General features: G+C 45.7%; 1 protein-coding gene and 1 long non-coding RNA gene across 4 annotated transcripts in view; one reads left to right on the top strand and one right to left on the bottom strand.

Moving 5' to 3' along the window:
* ZHX2 (zinc fingers and homeoboxes 2) overlaps positions 1-8,124 on the bottom strand; it is a 65,192-nt gene extending 57,068 nt beyond the window's left edge. The window contains exons 1-2 of one of the 3 annotated variants that reach the window (XM_029591963.1): positions 7,935-8,124; positions 5,833-5,948 (exon numbers count right to left, since the gene is read on the bottom strand). The gene's annotated coding sequence lies outside the window, so the exon portion shown is untranslated. Of the gene's footprint in view, positions 1-5,832; positions 5,949-7,879 lie in introns of all 3 variants that reach the window. The other 2 variants (XM_029591964.1, XM_029591962.1) reach the window with 2 other exon arrangements.
* LOC115085671 overlaps positions 1-19,679 on the top strand; it is a 103,898-nt gene that overhangs the window by 4,013 nt on the left and 80,206 nt on the right. The gene's annotated exons all lie outside the window — the stretch shown is intronic.

The raw sequence follows: 19,679 nt of genomic DNA, 5'->3' as shown, positions 1-19,679 counted from the left end.
TAGTGCTAGAGTACAGTTTAAAGTTGTTAGCTGCAAAGCTTAGAGTAGTCTATGGCGATTCACATAATTTAAGAAATAAGATTGTGCATTATGTACCCAGTCGAGAATTGCAGTCCTCTAGTCAGGGGTTTCTGGCAATTGCATCAGCATCGGAATATAGAATGCACAAAACAAGGACCAGGGCATTTTGCATTGCTCTGCCAGATATGTGGAATAGGTTACCAGTGGCAATCAGGGGTGAACGAGAATATCTCAAATTTAGAAAATGATTGAAAGCAGAGTGGTTTCATAGAGCTTTTGCAGAGAATGATTTAGAAGTGTAGAGACAGCCTAAGGCAAAGTTTTGTTGGTTCTTGATGCAATTTCAATGTGTGTTAGGTATTGTATTTTTTGTAATTATTTTATTAATGTTTTATTGTAATCCGCATTTGAGTATTTTAGATTATGCGGAATATAAATTATTTCTAAATAAATAAGTCATCTATCAGTCCATGGCGAAACCACACCTTGAATAGTGTGCAATTCTGGTTGCCACATCTCAAAAAAAGATATAGTTGCATTGGAGAAAGTACAGTGAAAGGCGACCAAAATGATAAAGGGCATGAAACAGCTCCCCTATAAGGAGAAACTAAAGAGGTTAGGGGCTGTTCAACATGGAGAAGAGATGGCTAAGGAGGAATATGATAAGGGTCTACAAAATCATGAAAGGACTTGCACGGGTAAATGTGAATCAGTTACTCTTTTGAATAATACCAGAACAAGGGGGGGGGGGGGGGGGACTCCATGAAGTTAGCAAGTAGCTCATTTAAAACAAATCAGAGAAAATTATTTCACTCATACAATTAAGCTCTAATTCATTGCCAGAGGATGTGGTCAAGGCAGTTAGCGTAGCTGGGTTTAAAAAAGGGTTTGGATAAGTTCCTGAAGGCGGCCATAAAACTATTAATCAATAGGGAATAGCCACCTCTTATTCCTGGCATTAGTAGCAAAGAATCTATTTAATATTTTGGTACTTGCAAGTTGGAATGGCCACTGCTGGAAAACAGGATACTGGGGGGGTTGATGGACCCTTGGTCTGACCCAATATGGCATTTTATGTTCACATGTGTGCATGTTATAAAATAGCCTGAGTACACGCACGTGTCTGATTTTAAATGGGCGCATGCCTAGGTGTGTAAATCCCGTTTCTACCACGCAAGTCAGGGTATTTTAAAACTGGCGTGCAATCACGCCATGACTGGTTTCACCAGTTCATCCAGTGTTGAGATAGATCCTCCAAACTCCCCTGGAGTAATATCCTGCACTCCCCCCCAGTTCTTTTAAATCCCTCCAAATTTTTATTTAATTTAATTTTTTTTTTTTACAGCTTCCATAGCAGAAGTAAAGTTATGCAACATTGGACCTGGGAGTGAACCAGGGCACCTAAGTATTTATGTGCACATCTCTTGGCCACACACAGCAGGAGATATGCACACATCTGGGCGGCTTTTAAAATTTGGCGGGCACATGCAAGCCCAACTTGTGCGCACATCTCCTGATTTTGGAGTGTGGTGGGCTTTTAAAATCTACCTCTAAATGTCTGTTAAAACATCTTGTATTCCAAAAACACCTTTTTAGCTCGACTGCCTAGTCATGTTACTTACTGACCCTCCATAAAATAAAAGGAAAAAGACCAGTATGGTTTTCCATACTGGACAAAAAGGTTAGCCTTCACAAGGTACATGGGTTCTCAGAGAGGGGTGAACAGAAAACATCTAGAAAAGCAAGAGACAGAACTTGCACTTGCTAAAATGAGAGTAAAAACTAGCTAAAGCTGTAAAGCAAATTGAAAAGTCCTTTCAGGTATGACAATGGAAGGAAGAAGGGCAGAGGTGGGAATGTAGTGGATGAAAATGACAAAGCAGACTGGAGAACACCAATAGTTAGAGCTTTGTATGGAACTGGCAAAATTAACAAACGCCAATACAGTAAAGTTGCATGGGAAAATGGACAGCCTGCCGCTTTTGGTGACTGTCAGCGGAATCGGACGCTCATTTTTACGAGCATCTGTTTCCTAACCTGTGCACAGCCTCGGGTTAGGAAAAATGGACGATTGTTACTTGAGCATTCCCTTTTCCTAACCTGCCAGCACTTTTTTTTTTTTTTTTAGCTTTTTGGTTCCTCTGACTTAATATTGCCATAATATTAAGTCAGAGGATGTACAGAAAAGCAGCATTTTCTGCTTTTCTGTACATTTTTTGGGGCCATTCAGAAATTAACCCCTGCTCTGGGATTAATTTCTGAGCATACAAATGTGCGGATCGGGCGAATAGCTAATATCTTCTTCAATATGAATTTGTATGTGATGAGCGCTATTAGTTTCATATGGGGGGGGGGGGGGGGGGTTTGGGTGCATATTTTGGACACACTAAACCACTTATTGTATAAAGGGTTGTGAATGAGCTCATCTGAGTGTGCCTGTGTCGGCCTGATAGTGTACAAAGCTACAGGGATAGATGGGATACATCCTGGGGCATAAAAGGAGGGCAGAGATTATGGTGATGCCATTGACAGATCTCTTTAATCAATCTTTGGAGCCAGGGATGATTCAGCAAGAGCAGAGAAGGGTGGATGTCATTGCCTTTCATAAAAGTTGTAATAGGGAAGAGACTGAAAACTTCAGCCTGTTAACCTGACCTCAGTGATGGGAAAATGTATCATATGCATCCCATTTATTTCAAAAGGCAACAAAGATAGTACCTTTTTCACTGAATAGCTGTGATACTCAGGGTCCATACAAGAATTCTTGGTTAAAGCCAACCTTGATTTGAATCACATTCCTCGTATTTTTAGAAAGATCAACAAAAAAAAAAAACAACAAACCTGCTAATCAAACACTCCCTAAACTGTTTTGAGTTCAGAGACCTATCCTTATTTGCAGAACAGAGGAATCTGGCATGAAGTCACAGGACTGAACAGTACACTTGCTGGGGCCAATTCAAAGTGCACAGTTTAACACAAGCCAATTTTTTTCTTTTTAAACTCCTGTTGCAATAAGCTAATAGTATTGCTGCTAATACTTTGGGAGTTTAAGACAGAAAATAGGCATAAAAAAAGGGTTAACAGCAAAACGGTGTATAACTCACTTTATGCACAGAAAACAGTTATGTGCACATTTTTTCCACATATAAAGTATACTTTATGCACATAAAATGAGATGCACACAAAAATGTTTTCAGCACAGGAAGCATTTATTTGTGCACATAAAATCGTACTTTATGCATGGAAAACATGTTTGTGCACAAAAGCTTCTGCCTGTTGACTCACATTAGCCCTGAAAACTTTACTCCGCTTCAAACTAGGAGTTAAAGGGAGGTAATAGCTAATTCCATCAGTAGCATGAAATTTCCATGCAAGAGTGCTAACTTAAATGCACACTATTGTGCCCTCAAACTCCTTGCTGCTCAGCAGTAATGTCTGTGCACAAAAAAACATGTGTGCACAACTGAGTTTAAAATGTGTGCTCTACCACAAGCACCTTATTGCATGGGCCCTCATGTGCAAACGCAGAACAAGCAGCATTCTGAATTCACATCAGCTCATAAAGCTCACGATATGGGCCAACTTTGGAGAACCACTTGCTGGCACTCACACTGTACTGCTCCCCCCCCCCCCCCCCCCCATGCTCACCTATCTAATACAGGATCTCCATATCCCTAATGCATCATTTAACATTTTTATACTGTCTTTTTCAATAACCTTGCATGAGACGGATTACATACATGCAACTAAAAAAATAGCAATAGGACAGAAACATGAATAGACTAAGCAAACAATCATAAAAATTCATACCTCATGTATTCTATTTATATCCATGTGTTTAGTTTGTACACCACCTTTAATAAATCAAGAACCTGTTGCTGGCTAACCTCGTAAGCCTTTCATGGATACATAGAAAAGGAATTTTACACCCCTTTCTTCACGGCTGAACAAGCTGCACTCTTGCTTGAACTCCAATCCTTTGCTGCAACAATGTTGGAACCCTATTGAAACAGTATACGAAGGGCAATTTTCATGAAACACACACCCAGATAAAGACAGATTTACCAGGCTAACGAGGCTATCTGAAAGCTGCCTGGTCTTTGCCAGGCAAGTATCCATGTGGTTTTAGCCTGCTAAAAAAGTAGGAAAACCCCAGGGGTTATATGTTTAAGTCAGGGGAGGTAAATAAAGCACCCAGATGTTTTCAAGGAAGAAGCCTTTACAGAAAAAGGCATAAATCTCCACAGGTACTCCTGCCCTAGACAATATTCAAAGGATATGTATGCTTGCATTTTCCCTTTGAAACTAGTGCAAAGCCCCACAGGTAGAAGTATCTATGGACTATGCATCAATATACCCAGTTTTGAAAGTTACTCCCAAAATTATGGAAAACTGATTAATGATAAATGTTACTTCACGTAATACTAAACTTCTGGCCAGTCACTACTAGTTATCTCCAGGTCTGCTAACATCTAATTCATATTTTGGAGGTCAATCATCCGGGTGTCCAGTAACAGACCTCTCCCCCTAACCATCAACTGACAAATTCAAATTTTCCGTCTGCTTTTTACCCCTTCCCAGCTTGCATTCTCTCTCAGTCAGCTTTAGTGTGACCCACATTGCTTCCTGCCTCACACAGGGCTGTAATTTCCTTACCTGTTTACAGCACTGTCCTTTCTTCCCCTTTAAACACATTTGCCTCTCTCAAATTGTTTTACATTGCCAACCCACTTGTTAAGATCATGCACACATTCTGCAAAGAAACGTTGGAGATCTCACTCCCAAGCCAACTTCCTCTTGACTTCTCAGCTCTTGGCATTTGCACTGCAACAAAACTCACACTTCCAAACCTGCTACTTCATTTCCATTTTTGACTCCCTGCTGCTTTCCTCCTGCCTCATTTACAGTCCAACACCATAACAATACAAATACTGCTTAGCTAACGTGATCCTCTGCCCCTTTTCCAGTCCAACAAGCATGCTCACATCCTCTCTTTATGAATTAGGAGATCCAATCTTCCTCTTCAAGTCCTCCTTGATTCAACCCACAGGGTTTTTCTCACACCTTTAGCATATTTTCCCAGCAATCTTCAAATAAATGATGAACACCACAGCCAAACCATGCTTGCTTTCTGCACCAACTCCTTTCCTATTCTCATTAACCTTCAACTTTTTTCTCCTCACTCAGCTCAAACTTATTAAAAATATCAGGCTCTAATGCCAGCAAATTGCATTTTATACGGATACAAAAACACACTATTTTATCCCTGAATATTTGCAGTGCAATACCAAGGTAGAAGAGAGGAAAGACCAAGAAGAAAGCACAAAAAATTAAAGGATGTATATTACACTAATTCCTGGCCATAAGCCAACTGTTTTAAAAGTCATCTCTGGAAATTCTGAGATTGGTATCCTAAACTTTGCTCCAACACAGAAATTAAATGGCAGGACTTCCCCAAAGTGCACCCAATTGCTTAAATTTCGGTACTATTTTATGCCTTATAGAACTGTATGCCTTGACAGTATTATAGCACTAAATTTTATAATTTTTAAACATTTTTTTAAATTCAGGTACAATAAATCCATGCCCCAACTTCAATCTAAATGGGCATTCCAATCATCTTGTATCTTATACAATAGTTAATGCAAATGAGTATCTGAGCATCCATTTTTAAATACACAATACTCTACAGCAAATTATCAACAGTCAGCTCTTGCCTACTTCAGTGCATAAAATGTAAATACCAAAACAATACCAGAGGTAGCCAAAGCCTAAATATATCAACACACTGCATTTAATCCAAAAGCTTACGTTTTCTTTGTGACAGATGGTTTAATCCTCTTTTGACCAGGACCCAACAGTCTTGTATCCCCAAATGGCATCAAGTGACAGGGCATTACCCTCCTATTTTACATGTTCTCAAATAGCTAAAAAAAAAAAAAAAATCAAGAAGAGACTATTCTTATAGTGCAGACCTTATCTTTTATCTCAGTCACTACATCAATCCTCTTACACTCTGCTCAGCAGAAAATCACTCCTATGTCCTTCTCTACAGCCTATTCCTGACTTAGTGCTTTCCACCTGGCTGCACCATATGCTTGGAATACACTTACTAAGCCGCATCATACGCCCTCTTGTCATTTAAATACCATCTAAAAATCCACCTTTTTGAGGCTGCTTTTAAATCTTAACTGACTGTCCCACTTATAGCCTCAGTTTTCAACCGTCTTAATAAATGAAATTTCCCAAATCTGTTTTGCCCTGCATATCTGTCTTCATTTGACTAAGTTTTGTTCTACCACTTTACATTGGTCAAGTAACACAGTGGAAGTGTTTAACAGTGAAAACCTTTATAAACCAAACAAATAATATACTAAACAAAACAAGGTAGAGGTATTTATTTTCAAGTGGAATCACAGTAATATTTATTTCCAGGCATTCAAATTACTGTACACAGTAATATTTAAGAAATAGAAAAATGAATACTAATGGACTATAAGGATGATTTCCATATCAATAAAACTCATTTGGCAAATCTTATTTCAACTTGATTAAATTTAAACAAATTTGAAAATATAGGACTCAGATCCTTATGTGATCAAATAAAGGGCATTTGAAAACAGATTCATGTACATTTTGGATTTCTGGAGACATATTTCTGCAAAATTATCTTCTCGTGTACAACATAGGTTGTACAAAGGGTTGTATTAGCTCCTTGCTAACACAACCCTTTAATCTAGCTCTGTTTCTATGTTAGAAGTCTGTTAGTTTACTTCCGTTTATATGAATATCAAACTTGTAACATTTTATTTATGAATGTTTTCCTGTAAACTGTTATGAACTGGTGAACTGGTGATTCTCACATGGAAAGACTGTATATAAAACATTGAAATAAAATCAAGCTTGTAGAAAAGTGGGGTATTTTTAACCTCACACTAGTGTTACTTAAATTAAGAGAACAGCAATGTAAATATTAATTGGTAAGTTATGGCATTACTTAAAATTGTTTAAATTCACGTAATTTTGACATTGCTATTAAATATCTTTTTTGGAATTACTTGTAGTACCTCCTAAAACATTGTTTAACGTTGATCAAATTAACTCTTGCAGAAAACTCTCCACACTTTAAAATTAGTAGTGCGTTTTACTAACATATCCTGCCTGATACAGAAATACCATCCGAGATCTTTAGAAATATAAAGCGAGTAAACAGCGTGCCATTCCCAGCCAAGAGTCACCGGCAAAGTTACAGAAAGCGCTTTATGACCCTCCAGGAGGTGGGGGATGGGGCTGAAAAGGAAGTTATCCCGCAAGAATTGTTTCCCCCACCAACCTAGAGACGACTGAAGCAGGCTGGTCTAAGACCATGCAAACAAACATACAGCAAACAAACGAATCTGAAAGTTACAGAACCCCTAAAAGTGAGATAAATCCCTACAGACACAGGCGGGTACATGGAACCTTGGCGGCGGCAGCAGCTGCAGCTCAGCGAAGCAAAGAATCTGCTGCAAACTAGGCCACGGCTGGAGAAATACCGACACGGCCTCAGAGCGGAAAGGGGGGGAGGGAGGAGGGAGGCAACAGACCACCAGGGTCCACTCCCAGCCAACTCCCCGAGCCCTGCCACCGAGTGTGCCCGTGGGTGGGCACCAAGCCTCCCCCTGGCTCAAGAGGAAGCGACCGACTGCATTTTCAGTGCCCGTGGCGCCAGTAGGTCTGGGGTTCGGCTCCGCACACACTGCAGCCCCTGCGGCCCGCACGCTTGGTTGTTTTCTCTATTCCTCCGTCTACCCCGGCAGGAGCCACAGATCTAGCACCCCCCCCCCCGTTTCAAACGGCTTAGCCGGAGCGGACCAACCTGCCACTGGGAACCCCGAGCTGCAGCGCAGACTGTAGGACAGCGCAAACCTCACCTGCTCTCCAACCCTGCTGTGTCCCCAGAGCCAGCGTGAGTGTCCGAGAGTGTCTTGCGCTCCACCTCCGTGCCCACAGTCCTCCGCCGTCCGTCACGCCTATACGCGCGCGACGCGGCGCGCGCAGGTCTTTCTAGGTCGAGAAGTGGGCGGAGCTTGGACCTCAAAGTACGTCGCAAACGCGTTCCACCCCTCTACTCCTTAGTAGCTGGAAGCTCCCTTAGTCAAGATGGCTGACATGCGTAGCATCCGAAGATGGGGGTTCTGTTAAGAAAAAGATTATGATCCCGTACTGGCTAGTCGGTGTCGGGAGTGGATTTTCTCATTTGCGTGGCTGAGGCTTTTTCGTTGTCTTTCCCCCTAAAACGGCCTGCAATGCTAAGATGGCGCGGTTAAGGCCTCACGCTGTAGTCACGTGCCCATCAGTGTCGGTGCATCTCCAGGGAATAACGCTCGCTGAATCCTAGTTGCAGACACAGCGTCTATAGAGAGAAGTCTCGTGACTGATTGTCAGGCTTGCTTTCTGGACAGTTCAGTGTTTTGCTCAAGCTTGGCTCCTTGCTAATACAAGCCCTGTGTTTTGCTCAGGCTTGGCACAGGCGCTAATTAATCTAACCATCTTCTCCGCTGTCAGACATTTTGTACCAGAAGGGCTGTAGTAGAGGACTTAGTTATCGAGTGGGGTGGTCGCTGCAAACATGGCGTTACACGGAAGCTGTAACTCTGGTCGTGTTCTTTGGAGCTGGAAATAGCAGGCTGAGAATTACTACCGTTCTAAGTCTTAATTATTTTACTAGGCGGCTTGAAATAATAGAATACCAGACAACTTGAGTTGACAATAGGAAGCTTCTATCAGCCCAACTGTATTGGCTTCTTCCTTGAGGTGACCAAAGTGATAGATCAGGCGGGTGATGTAGACATTGCCTGTCCGGAGTTAAGTATAGAAGACTGATAAGGAAGCTGGGCGATATGGGAGTAGGCCAGAAAGGAACAAGTTGAGTGGTGGTACATGGAATCTATTATACTGAAGGCACTGACCATTGGGGTACCCCTAGGCTCTGTACTCATCTCAGTATTTTAGTGATGTTACTGAGAAACTTCAAGTGATACAGCTAGAAGTTCTCCAAAAACTAAAGAAGCCTATGTTCCAGGATGTACATGTGTACAAATCCACAATTTATGTAAATCTGGAAAAAAAAACAAACACCCCTGTCAGTCCTATCTATTCCCCAGTGTCCTGAATAGTTATAGTGAATAGAGCTGTAAACACTTAACTCCAAATATTAAGGATGCAAATATAACACCTTACAAAAAAAAGAATTGCATTGGCTCCCGATGGACAAAAGGATACAATTTAAAGTGTTGACTTTGATTCATAAAGCACTTTATATGGAATATTTCGGTAAGAGCTAGATTGACAAAATACATCCCATAGCACTTTTCCACACTAAATTCATCTGCCATTCAGATGCCCAGTTTCCTAGTCTTGTAAGATCCTTTTGCAATTCCTCATAGTCCACTTGCAGTTTTAGCAGCTTTGAATAGTTTGGTGTCTTCTGCAAATTTGATCACTCATTGTTCTCTTTTCTAGATAGTTTATGAATATGTTAAACAGCACTGGTCCCAGTATAGATTCCGAGGCAACTACACTAATGTTCTTTTTACATATGGAAAATGACCATTTAATCCTACTCTGTTTCCTATCTTTTGACCAGTTCCAAATTCACAATAGAACATCACCTTCTATCCCAAGGCTTTTTAATTCCCTGAGGAGTCACTTGTGTGTTATGCCCGTTGGTCGCAGACTGCTGCAACTGCTGTTGCTCACCTCATGCCTTACTGCACTGCCTCCTTTGGGTAGACTGGCGGCCTCCGCCAGCTATCACTGGCCTGCACGCTCTTGTTCCCGGGCCGTCCTGGAATACATGGGCGCCGTCGATCGCCATTTTTCCTTTGGAGTTCCTTAGGCGAGCGCGCACGCTCTCGGGCCATGGCGGGAACCTCAGGGGCATCCCCCCCAGATGACGTCATTCATCATGGACATTTAAGCCAGCTGGCCCTGCTTGCCTATGACTTGGCAACGAGTTCCCTCATTGCTGAATCCGCATCATTCACTACAGACGCCTGTTCCAGCTCCTGCTTCCTTGGCGTGAGACGTTCTGGGTACCCGCTCCTCGGGGGCCTTTCCTGTCTCTGGCTATCCGCTCCTCGGAGGGCCTTCCGCCTAGGACCTCTGTGTATCCTGTTCCCCGGGGCCTCCTCTGGAACCTTCACTCTGCTACAGTGAGTACCCCGCTCTGCCTACCATTGCCGTACCATTGCTACTGAGGAACCCTCATCGGTGTACCCCGCTCTGCGGACCATTGCTACTGAGGAACCCTCATCGGTGTACCCCGCTCTGCAGACCATTGCCATACCATTGCTACTGAGGACCCTCACTGGTGTACCTCGCTCTGCGGACCATTGCCGTATCACTTCTACAGGAGAACTCCTCCGTGGGTTTTCCCCACTTCACAGACCAGGTGGCACCCCAGTGTCTGTGTATCTCTCTGCCACACTCCCCGCTCCTTGGGCAGTGTCTGTTAACGATTCTGCTAGGGAGTTAGCAATCTGTTGTCGATCATCCCACCAGGGGGGTGGAGTTAGCTATCTGTTATTGATTTCCCCGCCAGGAGGGCAGAGTAGAGATCTGTTGTAATCTGACTCCTGTAGAAGAGAGGGGTTAGCAGTCTGTTATGACTTACTCCGCCAGGAGGCGGAATGATCAATATGTTAAAGTGTCTGCTAAGAGTTAACAGTCTGTTATAGGTTAGGACTGCTGCGTAGCAATCTGTAATACGAGCTGCTATGGAGTTGCTCCCCAGACAGGAAAGGTCAGCAACCATCAAGATCTGTTCTTCCAGAGAGGAGGAAATAGTATCCGTTATGAATCTCCGCACAGAGTGGCAACTGATATACGAGAGTCTCCCTGGAGGGAGGTGTAGATCCTCTGTATGGTCCCTGCTAAGAAGTAGCAAATGGTTATGATACAGTTCCTGAGGAAGAAGATGTTAACAACAGTTGAGGGTAGACAGTAAGGTAGCAGTTTGTTCTACTCAGCTCTTGAAGTATGAGAGATGAGCACTCTAATGTAGAATGGTGAATCCTTGGGTCGATGGCAGATGACAGAGCCCTCAAGAGGATATCAAGAGAGGGACCACCGACTAGGCTGGGTATGGAGACAGACACAGATAGTTCTTTATTAGACAGGTAATAGAACCACCAGAGGTGGCAGTAGTGAGCTGATGTGCCCAGCAGGGCTGAAGTCCCTCAGATCCTGGAACTGCAATCTCCAGGTTAACTGAGCTATAGAGAGAGACTCATAGATAGTGAGTAGACAGGGTATGCTGGATACATAACCAGAAGTAGATGATATACTCACATAGATTATAATAGAGTAAGGCCCTCGAGGAGCGAGTACCTGGTTCCAGGAACAGCTCTGAGAGAGCGATGGTAATTCACAGTTAATTATCTCTGAATGGTTTCTAGGCAGACTGTAATAAGAACTCACAATATCTGTATATGAAATAGCTTCTGAAATAGAAGTGAGTCTTCGTAAGGTTTTAAGAATATAGGCCCTCATGGAGCGATTATCGGTTCCTATCTGCAATCTGTAATAACTCACGATCTTCGTACCTGCGATAGCGCCTTAGAGTCTTCAGTTCTAGGAACATGGGCCTTCAAGGAGTGATCCTATATGCGATTGGAAAGGAAACTCACAGTGTTCACGTCTGTGATCGCTTCCAGGCAGTAGGGGGTCTTCTGAGCGTTCAGGGACGTAGGCCCTCGAGGGGCGAGTACCGGATCCGGTCTTGGCAATCTGAAAACAAGAGGAGAGAGCGGGGCCCCCGAGGAGCGGGTACCCCTGGTAAGTTCGAAGAGGCAGAGCAGCAGAATGATCCCCGCAATCAAACCCCTTGCTAACTCAATACGCAAGCATAAGCAAAGACCTTTTATGTTGGAAGTAGATAACGTCACTACGGGGGGGGACGCCCCCGAGGTTCGCACCCTTGCTGGTACAAACTTCGGAGCGTGCGCGTGCGCCCTATGTCATCTGGAACATGGCGGATCCGCAGATTCAGGCCAGCCTGGGGACTCTAGGAAGAAATGGCGAGGAGAAGCCGAGGCAGCATCTGTCCATCAGACCCGAAGGGAGTCGCCTCAGTGGTAGAGAGTGTGGAGCGAGAGCAAGAACAGGCACGAACGCAACAGTGTCACTCTACTTCTCTAACATTTATTTATTTTATAAAGATTCAAGGACTCTAGCTAGAACTGACGATCCGTGGCTCCACCACTTGGGGTCACTCTCTCTAGCCTCCTCTGCCTTTCATCTCTGCTATCTCTCTCCAGCACCTGTTGTTCTGCCCACCTCTCAACTGAGACCTCACCTCCCGACATTGAGACTCACGGGGCTCCTCCCCGTGAGCGGTACCATCTCTTACCTCGGCCCAGGGCCCACATACCCACAAATCCCAACAGATTGCCAAGTCCATGGACCCGGCAGAGGTCTCGGCGCTCCAGGCCATCCCTGGCCTGGCCCAGCGAATTACAGAACAACAAAAGGTTCTGGAGACTTTGGCTAATGCCATACACCAATTGAACAATCAGCTGAACTTCGCCTCGACGCCTGCCAAGCCAAACCCTGCATCACAAGCACCACCATTCTGGCCTACTGTGCCTTTGCCGGCACCTCCTTGTTTCGCAGATGACCCCTTATTGTGTAGGGGCTTCTTGAACCAGTGCAACATGCATTTTTCTTTACAACCTGCATATTTCCCTGATGTAGTTTCCAAGACAACATACATCTTATCCCTCCTAGATGGAAAAGCGTTGGCCTGGGCATCACCCCTTTGGGAGCGAACGGATCCGATCCTTCAGGACCTGCCAGGCTTCCTCGCCCTATTTCACTCCGTATTCGATGACCTATGTCGAAAGGCCATCTCTGGATCTACGCTCCTGCATCTGCAACAAGGTTCTAGGTCTCTGACCAATTACGTCATCGAGTTTAGGACTCTCTCCTCTGAATTGCACTGGGCCCTGGGCTGCCTGCGTGCTATATTCTTTGAGGGTCTGAGCCCACGTATCAAGGACGAATTAGCAGCACGAGAACTCCCTGAGGCGTTGGACTCTCTCATTGACCTTGCTGGTCACATAGACCGCCATCTTCATGAACGTTTGCACGAGACCAGAGGATCCAAAAGGATGGCTTCAGGTGCTCCACGCAGCCGCCCAACTTCGTCCACTCAGACCACTGCTACACAAGGCACCAAGGAAGAAGAACCAATGCAAATGGGCCACAGTCATCTATCTTCTAAAGAGAAGCGCATGTATTATGGTCAACCGGGTCATGCGGTACCCACCTGCCCACTCTGCCTGGGAAACTCCCAGGCCTAGGTTCTGCCGGAGGACTTCTCCTAGGCCTGACATCCTATCTCTGCCTATTTCAATTTATCCTATCTCTGCCTATCTCAATTTATTCGGACGCTCAGGAATTTCACACCCTGGCATTGATGGACTCCGGAGCCGGTGGGAATTTTATCCTAAGACAACTTGTGGAACACCTTTGGATCCCCACTGTCCGTACACCAACACCAATACTGCTCTCCTCCATTCTTGGCGAGCCGTTACCAGGTGAAGTTATGTTCTCCACAGCTCCCATTCGACTCCGCACTGGCTCTCTACACATGGAGACCATTTCCTTCCTGGTACTGGACAAGGCTATACACCCTGTGGTCCTCGGACTACTGTGGTTAAAACTACACACTCCTCAATTCGATTGGAGCACTCTACAATTGCCCAATGGGGCAATTGCTGCCATAAGAGATGCTAGGATGTCGTGTCCCTGATGCCTTGCCTGGTTACAGCGACGTGTCTTCTGGGTCTCCTGCCGCAGAACTCCTCTTTCACGGATGTGTTTTCCAAAAAAGCTGTGGACACCCTACCTCCTTATCAATCTTTTGATTGTGCTATAATCCTATTGCCTAACACTGAGCCTCCCCGCGGAAGGGATAATCCACTTTTGCTAACAGAGACAAAAGCTATGTCTGAATATATACAAGAAAATTTGGCAAAGGGCTTCAGTTGGCCTTCTAAATCTGCTGGAGCAGGGTTCTTCTTTGTGGGGAAGAAGGACGGCTCCCTCTGGCTGTGCATAGATTTTCGCGGCTTAAATAAGATTACCCAGAAGGACCAATACCCCTTGCAGCTAATCCCTGAACTCTTTGACAGGCTCCAGGGGGGCCAAGATATTTACAAAATTGGACCTCAGAGGAGCTTACAATTTGGTCAGGATCCGTCATGGCGACGAATGGAAAACCGCATTTAACACCCGTGACGGCCATTTTGAATACCTAGTAATGCCGTTTGGCCTCTGCAACACTCCAGCAGTGTTTCAGAATATGTTGAACGTCATCTTCAGAGACATGCTCTACAGTTGTGGTCTACGTGGATGACATCCTGGTATTTTCTCAAGATCCCCAGAGCCACCACCAGGACGTTGCCAACGTCCTACAACGCCTAAGGTACAACCAGTTGTATGCCAAGCTGAAGAAATGTTCTTTTGACCAGGAGTCTGTCCCATTTCTAGGCTATGTTGTCTCAAGCTAGGGCTTCCAAATGGATCCACAGAAAACCAAGAGCATTTGCAGTTGGGCTCAACCAATGGGCCTTAAGGCACTCCGAAGATTTCTTAGTTTTACAAACTACTACAGGTCGTTCATCCATCATTATTCGACACTGACCACCCGACTCACAGCCATGACTCGTAAGGGAGCAAATCCCTTTCAGTGGTCACCTGAGGCCTTGACCGCCTTCCAGGAGCTTAAGGAGGCATTCCTACAAGAAACATGCTTGCGTCATCCCGATCCCCGATGACCCTTCATTGTTGAAGTTGACGCTTCGGATGTTGGTGTTGGTGCAGTACTCAGCCAGCATTCAGCCAATCACACCTTACACCCATACTCGTTCTTCTCCCAACGCTTCTCCCCAGCTGAGCGTAATTATGGAATCGGGGACAAGGAATTGCTGGCAATTAAACTGGCCTTCGAGAAGTGGCGTCCCTGACTCGAGGAAGCACAGCACCAGATCACGGTATATACTGACCACAAGAACCTTGGGTACCTGCACCAGGCACAACGCCTCAATCATAGGCAGGCCCATTGGTCACTCTGTTTTACTTGGTTCAGTTTCCTACTACGATACCGGCCAACCAATAAGAATGCTCGAGCCGATGCACTCTCTCGTTCGTTCACCACAGAAGACATTCCGGATGTTCCACGACACATCATAGAACCAACTAAAGTTCTCTTCTCTACCACGCTCACAGTGCCATCTGGGAGAACGATGGTCCCCCGACCACTTCGAAGGAAGATCCTCCGCTGGGTGCATGATTCCTTGCTGGCAGGCCACCCCGGACAAGCTAGAACTCTTTTCACTCTCCAGAGGTTCTATTGGTGGCCAACCATGAAGAAAGATGCTCAAGCGTATGTGGAATCATGCCCTACTTGGGCTCATCAAAAGCTGCCAGCGGGCCGTTCTTGGGGTCTCCTACAACCCCTTCTTGCAACCAGTGAGCCGTGGACCCACAAGGTCACCAATTTCATTGTGGACCTCGCTTCTTCCAGTGGCAACAACACCATTTGGGTTACAGTGGATCGATTTTCAAAAATGGCTCACTTTGTGGCACTACCTGGTCTTCCTTCAGCCCCGGAATTAGCGAAATTGTTCACACATGTTTCGCCTCCACGGACTTCCGAGACATATACTCTCTGATCAGGGTGTACAATTTACAGCCAGGTTTTGGAGGTCACTATGTAAGAAATTTGATATTGCCTTGGACCTCACATCGGCCTATCACCCACAGGCCAATGGTCAGACAGCACGAACCAAACCCTGAAACAATTTCTTCGGGTGTACGTGAACACTCGGCAGAATGACTGGTCTGATTTACTACCCTGGGCTGAGTTCACCTTAATCTCCCACCAGTCTGCATCTACCGGATCATCACCTTTCCAAGGAGTATATTGACGCCAGCCTCTGCCTCTTCTTCCATTACCTCTGTCTGTATCCTTTCCGGCGGTGCAAGCTACTACACAAGAGTTACTCTAACTTTGGGACCATACAAACAACTTCTGCAACAAGCTGCTCAGAAGTCAAAGAAGTTCTATGATGCCCATCATCGGACAGCTCCTCAGTTTGACCCTGGAGAGAAGGTGTGGCTCAGCACTCGCTTTATTCACTTGAAGCTGCCTTCGGCCCGCTTCGCCCCCGATAAATTGGGCCTTTTCCTGTACTGTGCCGGCTGGGGCTGGTCACCTTCAGCCTCCGCCTGCCCACATCGCTTAAAATTCATAACGCCTTCCACATCTCACTAAGCCTCCCATCCTGTCCAAATTCTTCAAGAAACCACCTGAGCCTCAAACTCTGGCATCAGAGGATGATATTACTTATGAGGTACAGAACATCCTGGACATGAGGAACATCGGAAAGCGATGGGAATATTTGATTTCTTGGGAAGGATTTGGCACTGAAGAAAACAGCTGGGAGCCTGCAGTCAATATCCTTTGCAAAGAACTGATCAAACAGTTCCATGCTTCCCATCCAAGAAAGCCCAAACCCCCAGGGAGGGGCCCTAAGAAGGGGGGTACTGTTACGCCCGTCGGTCACAGACGGCTGCGACCCTGTTGCTCACCTCATACCTTACTGCACTGCCTCCTTTGGGTGGACTGGCGGCCTCTGCCAGCTATCGCCAACCTGCACGCCCTCGTTCCCGGGCCATCCTGGATGGCGTGGATGCCGCCGACCGTCATCTTTCCTTTGGAGTTCCTTAGGCGAGCACGCGCTCTCGGGCCAGTCTTATGCACATCATGGCAGAAACCTCAGGGGCGTCCCCCCCGGATGACGTCATTCATCATGGACATTTAAGCTGGCTGGCCCTGCTTGCCTACGATTTGGCAACGAGTTCCCTCATTGCTGAATCTGCATCGCTCACTACAGATACCTGTTCTAGCCCCTGCTTCTTCGGCATGAGATGTTCTGGGTACCCGCTCTTCAGGAGCCCTTCCTGTCTCTGGCTATCTGCTTCTTGGAGGGCCTTCCGCCTAGGACCTCTGTGTATCCTGTTCCCCGGGGCCTCCTCTGGAACCTTCACTCTGCTACAGTGAGTACCCCGCTCTGCGGACTATTGCCATACCATTGCTACTGAGGAACCTTCACCGGTGTACCCTGTTCTGTGGACCATTGCCGTATCACTTCTACGAGGATCCTCACCGGTGTAGCCCGCTCTGCGGACCATTACAGTATCTTCTGTACAAGAGGACTCCTCCGTGGGTTTTCCCCACTTCACAGACCTGGTGGCACCCCAGTGTCTGTGTATCTCTCTGCCACACTCCCCGCTCCGCGGGCAGTGTCACTCTACTTCTCTAATAAAGATTCAAGGACTCTAGCTAGAACTGACGTCAGCTCCCTGCGCTGACGTTCCGTGGCTCCGCTACTTGGGGTCACTCTCTCTAGCCTCCTCTGCCTTTCATCTCTGATCTCTCTCTCCAGCACCTGTTCTGCACACCTCTCAGCTGAGACCTCGCCTCCCTATGGTGAGGCTCACGGGGCTTCTCCCCATGGGTGGTACCATCTCTCACTTCGGCCCAGGGCCCACATACCCACAAATCCTAACATTGTGAAAGACTTTGTCGAATGCCTTCTGAGAATTCAGATACATTATGTTGACCAGCTTATCTTTATCCACGTTTATTTACTCCTTCAATAAAACCTAGTAGACTGGTAAGGCAAGACTTCCCTTTGTTAAATACATGTTAGCTTTTCCCCATTGGGTCATGTCTATCGATAAGGTCAGTGCTTTTGTTTTTAAGAATAGCTTTTACCATGTTACCAGGTTCTGACACCATTCACCTGTCTATAACTTCCCAGATCATCCCTGGAGCCCTCTTTAAAAATTGGCATTACGTTGGCCAACCTCCAGTCTTCAGGTACTGTTGCTGTTTTAAATGATAGGTTATAGATTATTAGTAACGGGGCTGCAGTTTCATATTTGAATTCTTTCAGAACTCTGGAGTGAATCTCATTTAGTTCTGGTGATTTGTTATTCTTTAATTTGTCAGTTTGCGTTATTACATTTTTCAATTTCACAGTGATTTGCCTCATGCTTCTGAATAATCACCATCAAAGAACATTTCCTGCATGGTATCTCCCCAATGTCTTCCTAAGTAAAGACTGAAGCAAAGAATTAATTTCAGTGTTCTGCCATGGCCTTATCATCCCTGAGCTTTCAACTCTTGGTTATTGAGTAGGCCAATTGACTTCTTCACAGGTTTCTTGCTTCAAATATACTTTAAAAAGTTTTTATTTGTATTTGTCTCTAGGATTAGCTTCTTTTCTTATTCTCTTTTTTCCTGCCTTATGTATTACATGTAACTTGACTATGCTTATACTCTGCCTTCCATTTTCTGAAAGATGTCCTTTTGGCTTTAACTGTCTTTTTTACCTCATCATTATCCATGGTGTCAGTCAGTTGGTTTTCCTTTGATCTTTTAATGTGTGCAGTACATTGTATCTGGGCTTCTAGTATGGAATTTTTAAACAGTGTTCCCTGTATGTACCCGGATCAGTCCAGACTGTGGGTTGAGCCTCCTTTCCAGCAGGTGGAGACAGACTAAAACTGAAAGGATATCCTATATGAGGACAGAGCCTATCCTGTAACCCTTAGTATTTGTCTGTCTCCAGCAGGTGTAGGACGTATCCCTTCGGTCTCCTGATCTAGGCTAGTCAGCCTTTTTTCTCTTCTTTCTCGGGATCAAGCAAGTACTTCTTTAGGGATATTCTCCCTCTCTAATAAAGTTAGTCAGATTTTTTTGTCTGTTGATTTTTCTTCAGGAGACGACTCCGTCTCCTGGCTCTTGCCGGACTCGGGGGCTTTGCCCCTTGTGCGCTGCATAGCCTGAGTCTGTGTACGCTTCTAGGTGTGGGGACCGAGTCTGGTAGTCCAGGTCTCGTCTCCCCCCCCCCGGCTGCCGAGAGGGTTTTTAGAACCCGACTGCTGCGCTCAGTTAAAAAAAAAAAAGATAATTTTCATTTTTTTAAATTTTGAATTAAGTTAAAAGTATTCCCCTACTTTTAACTTACCTGCAGCAGTAGACCAATATTTTTTAAATTTTTTCTGGTCTAAGGAGGCCTTGAACCGGCAGCCAGGCAGGCAGGAGTTAGCAGGATTCCCCCCTGCTTCACTCCAGGCCTTCAGGCTGTCAATCAAACTTTTTTTTTCAGCTTTTTTCTCTCAGAGCGGCTTTCTATGCCGCGGCAGGCAGCCTGCCTTTCTTGTGGGCAGCCTTCTTCGCGATTTTCGCGAGAGGGCCTCTGCTCAGCTTGCCTGCCGGGTGGGGAAGGTCCCTCCTCGGCAGGACAAGCAAATTTAGCCCGGGCATCGAGTCCCCTCAGCATGGCCAGGTCGTTCCCGGGTCGGCAAAGCCCGGGAACGGTGGCCATTTTGGATTTTTCAGTGGCTCCGTTTTCGGAGCATCCTGGGGCTGGGGGGGCCGAATTTTTTGGAGATACCCCCCGATTTGAGCCCCACGGGTCCCCAGGAGGGGTTCCCTGACCCCCCGGGAAATCCAGGACCCGTTTTTCTCCGGAGTTCATCCTCCTCCTGCATAAATCTTATCTAGCAAGCCTGCAGGAGGAGGAAGAAGGCCCCCC

This window comes from Rhinatrema bivittatum, chromosome 2 (genome assembly GCF_901001135.1).
Source record: "Rhinatrema bivittatum chromosome 2, aRhiBiv1.1, whole genome shotgun sequence".
Lineage (NCBI taxonomy): Eukaryota > Metazoa > Chordata > Amphibia > Gymnophiona > Rhinatrematidae > Rhinatrema > Rhinatrema bivittatum.
Note: the sequence above shows the minus strand (reverse complement) of the source record. Positions and strands in the feature narration are given on the sequence as shown.